At 63.3% G+C, this 4,157-nt stretch overlaps 2 non-coding genes and 1 pseudogene across 2 annotated transcripts in view; all 3 read left to right on the top strand.

Moving 5' to 3' along the window:
* Positions 1–1,634, top strand: LOC149053929 (small subunit ribosomal RNA; annotated as a pseudogene; the record flags this gene model as incomplete).
* Positions 1,635–1,844: 210 nt separating this feature from the next.
* LOC149053928 (5.8S ribosomal RNA) lies at positions 1,845–2,002 on the top strand. Its single transcript, XR_016192441.1, has one exon. It is a non-coding gene; the product is annotated as a 5.8S ribosomal RNA (ribosomal RNA).
* A 402-nt stretch (positions 2,003–2,404) lies between these two features.
* LOC149053927 (large subunit ribosomal RNA) overlaps positions 2,405–4,157 on the top strand; it is a 4,199-nt gene continuing 2,446 nt past the window's right edge. The window contains exon 1 of the ribosomal RNA XR_016192452.1: positions 2,405–4,157. This exon is cut by the window's right edge and continues 2,446 nt beyond it. This is a non-coding gene — a ribosomal RNA (large subunit ribosomal RNA).

Genomic DNA, 4,157 nt, shown 5'->3' with positions numbered 1-4,157 from the left:
AGGCGGACACGTGTCTCGTGCTCCCGGCGCGCCGCGCGGCCACGCGTCGCGCGGCCGTCGGGGTTCGACGACGGCGGCCGCCTACTCCAATCTTGCTGCGCGGTGCTCTTCACCGAGTGCCGTCGGCGGGCCGACACGTTTACTTTGAACAAATTAGAGTGCTCAAAGCAGGCTCAAATCTGGCGGGGCGGCTTCACGGCCGTCTCGTCAAAAGGCCCTGAATACTGGTCGCATGGAATAATGGAACAAGACCTCGGTCCCGCGCATCTCCGCCCTTCGCGGGCGCGCGAAACCGCCTTCCGGGGCGTTTCCGTGCGCGGGCCGCCGGGCCGCGGGCGCCAGTCGCCCGCGCGTCCCGCCGGGCCGGTTTTCGGGACCGGAGGTAATGATCAACAGAGACGGGCGGGGGCATTCGTACCGAGACGTTAGAGGTGAAATTCTTGGATCGTCTCGAGACGAACTGACGCGAAAGCATTTGCCAAGTACGTTCTCGTATGATCAAGAACGAAAGTTAGAGGTTCGAAGGCGATCAGATACCGCCCTAGTTCTAACTGTAAACGATGCCAGCTAGCGATCCGCCGGCGTTTCATTAACGACCCGGCGGGCAGCTTCCGGGAAACCGAAGCTTTTCGGTTCCGGGGGAAGTATGATTGCAAAGTTGAAACTTAAAGGAATTGACGGAAGGGCACCACCAGGAGTGGAGCCTGCGGCTTAATTTGACTCAACACGGGAAACCTCACCAGGCCCGGACACCGGAAAGATTGACAGATTGAGAGCTCTTTCTTGATTCGGTGGGTGGTGGTGCATGGCCGTTCTTAGTTGGTGGAGCGATCTGTCTGGTTAATTCCGATAACGAACGAGACTCTGTCCTGCTAACTAGGCGGGTAAACCCGGGTCGGCGTGGGCGCGGCGCCGGCGGTTTCGGCCGTCTGCGTTCGCGTTCCCGTCGGCTCGGCCCGGTATCCCCGAACGCGTTCGCCCGTCGTCCACGGCGGTCGTCGGGCGCGGCCGCGCCATCCGCGTCCCGGCGTGCGGCGGGCGTGCGGGGGTCGGGGGGCAACCTCCGGTCGCCGTGCGTCAGTCGTGCGCTGGGCTCCGCGGTGAAGCGCGCCGCGTTCGCGGCCGTCGCCGGCGGATCACGATACGTTACTAGGGCTACCGCCGGCTCCCAGGAGCTTAAACTCTTCTTAGAGGGACAGGCGGCGGACGAAAATAGCCGCACGAGACTGAGCGATAACAGGTCTGTGATGCCCTTAGATGTTCTGGGCCGCACGCGCGCTACACTGAAGGAATCAGCGTGTGTTAACATTCCTGGGCCGACAGGCTTCCGGGTAACCCGCTGAACCTCCTTCGTGCTTAGGGATCGTGGCTTGCAATTTTTCCACGTGAACGAGGAATTCCCAGTAAGCGCGAGTCATCAGCTCGCGTTGATTACGTCCCTGCCCTTTGTACACACCGCCCGTCGCTACTACCGATTGAACGACCGCAGTGAGGTCTTCGGACTGGACGCGCGTTATTCGGCCCCCTCGGGGGCTGGGTCGTCGCGCGACCGGGAAGATGACCGAACTCGGCCGTTTAGAGGAAGTAAAAGTCGTAACAAGGTTTCCGTAGGTGAACCTGCGGAAGGATCATTAGAGACGGGCCCGCGGCGCCGGCGACTCGCTTGCCGGTCTCGCGCGCGCCTAATCCGACCCCGTGGCCGCGTGCGCTCGCGCGCGACAACCGCGCACGGTTGTCGTCCGCCGACCGCCCGCGCGCCGCGACCCCCGACCGAGAGTCGACCGAAAGATGGTTACCGTCGTCGGAAGACGATTGTGTAAACGAAAAAAAAAAAACAAACACCCGACCCCGAACGGCGGATCACTTGGCTCGTGGATCGATGAAGACCGCAGCTATCTGCGCGTCGTCGTGTAATCCGCAGGTTATACGAACATCGACCAGTCGAACGCACATTGCGGCCTCGGTGACCCGCGGGTCCCGGGCCACGCCTGTCTGAGGGTCGTATACCGGATACTCGGCCAGACCGATGCGCCGGCACGGCAGGCGTCCGGCGGAGCGCGCGCGCCGCGTCCGGTCCTCACGGGGACCGGCGCCCGCGCGCCCGTCGGCCGCACGCCGCGCCCGCGCGAGTTTGGCGGCTCGACCGGGGAAAACGCGGGCTACCGCTCGCGGCTGCCCCCGGTCGTCCGCCCAAGTTGTGACGGCAAACAGTCACGGGTTCTCGCGCCGTCGAACGGCACGTCCCCGTCCGCCCGCCGCGCGAGAGCGCGGCCGGGTCGGCTGAGAGTCGTCCTCGAGACGCCACCTCTCCGGCAACCGAGAAGCGGACGCGGACCGTCGCCGCGCGGACGGAGCGCGGACCCGCGCACCAGTTACCACCACCACACGTACCACACACTTGTTCCGACCTCAGATCAGGCGGGACTACCCGCCGGATTTAAGCATATTAATAAGCGGAGGAAAAGAAAACAACCGTGATTCCCCCAGTAGCGGCGAGCGAACAGGGAAAAGCCCATCGCCGAATCCCGCCGCGCACTTTTGTGTCGCGGCACGTATGGGAGTTGTGGCGTACGGGCCGGCCTCGTTGCCGGGGCGCACGTGACGGTCCAAGTCTCCCTTGAACGGGGCCATGGCCCGCAGATGGTGCCAGGCCAGTAGAGGCCGTCACAGCGTTCCGGGATCGGACCGCGCCTTCGAGTCGGGTTGCTTGAGAGTGCAGCCCGAAGCGGGTGGTAAACTCCATCTAAGGCTAAATACGGCCACGAGACCGATAGTGGACAAGTACCGTGAGGGAAAGTTGAAAAGAACTTTGAAGAGAGAGTTCATAAGAACGTGAAACCGTTCGGGTGTAAACGGACAGAGCCCGCGAGTCCCCGCCGGGCGAATTCACGGTCGGTGGTCTCACCGCCGGCCGGATCTTTCGCTCGGTCAGCGGACGTCGCGACTCGTTGGGCGCCGGCCGAAGGGCCCGGGTGGCGGTTCGTCGCGGCGGTCGCGCCTCGGCGTGACCGTTCGCGCCGAACCCCGGTGCTCCTGGTCGGCTCGCCCGACGGCATGAACCGTCGACGCGGCCCCGTCGCAGGCGGGGTCCCGTCGGTCGGCGACGAGTTTCGGGCTACTTTCCGACCCGTCTTGAAACACGGACCAAGGAGTCTAACGTGTGCGCGAGTCAACGGTGATCTCACGAAAAACCACGTTTGGCGCAATGAAAGTGAACCGTTTACGGTGCGGACGATGGCCTAGCGACCGAACCCACCGGCGTTCAAAGTCGCGCTGGTCCGCAGTCCGGGGGCGTCTCCGCCAGGTCGGCTCCGGCCGTCCGGGGGCGCACCCTTAGCGCACACGTTGGTACCCGAAAGATGGTGAACTATGCCTGGCCAGGATGAAGTCAGGGGAAACCCTGATGGAGGTCCGCAGCGATTCTGACGTGCAAATCGATCGTCTGAGCTGGGTATAGGGGCGAAAGACTAATCGAACCATCTAGTAGCTGGTTCCATCCGAAGTTTCCCTCAGGATAGCTGGCGCCGATGTGTCCCGCCCGTTCGCGGGCGTACGGACGCCGGTGGGACTCCGCGCTGTACGGCGCGGTAACAACCCGCTCGTAACACGGAGGATGTCTCATACGGTAAAGCGAATGATTAGAGGACATTGGGGCCGAAACGACCTCAACCTATTCTCAAACTATAAATGGGTGAGATCGCCGGCTTTACCTGGTACACCGCGTGAACCGCGTGCGAAGCCGGCGACGGAACCCTAGGCGCTTAGTGGGCCATTTTTGGTAAGCAGAACTGGCGCTGCGGGATGAACCGAACGCCGAGTTAAGGCGCCGAAATCGACGCGTATTCAGAGACCATGAAAGGCGTTGGTTGCTGATGACAGCAGGACGGTGGCCATGGAAGTCGGAATCCGCTAAGGAGTGTGTAACAACTCACCTGCCGAAGCAACTAGCTCTGAAAATGGATGGCGCTGGAGCGTCGTGCCTATACTCGGCCGTCGGCGGCACAGTGGGGCCGGTCGTCGCTCGCGGCGGCCGGTCCCGGCAAGCCCCGACGAGTAGGATGGCGCGGCGGTGTGCGTCGAAGGGCAGGTCGCGAGACCGCCTGGAGCCGCCGTCGGTGCAGATCTTGGTGGTAGTAGCAAATACTCGAGAGGGGCCC

This window comes from Diuraphis noxia, unplaced genomic scaffold (assembly GCF_037042655.1).
Source record: "Diuraphis noxia isolate RWA-SAM2 unplaced genomic scaffold, SU_Dnox_SAM2 contig0021, whole genome shotgun sequence".
NCBI lineage: Eukaryota > Metazoa > Arthropoda > Insecta > Hemiptera > Aphididae > Diuraphis > Diuraphis noxia.
The sequence above is the reverse complement of the archived record's forward strand: the minus strand, read 5'-3'. Positions and strand labels throughout refer to the sequence as shown.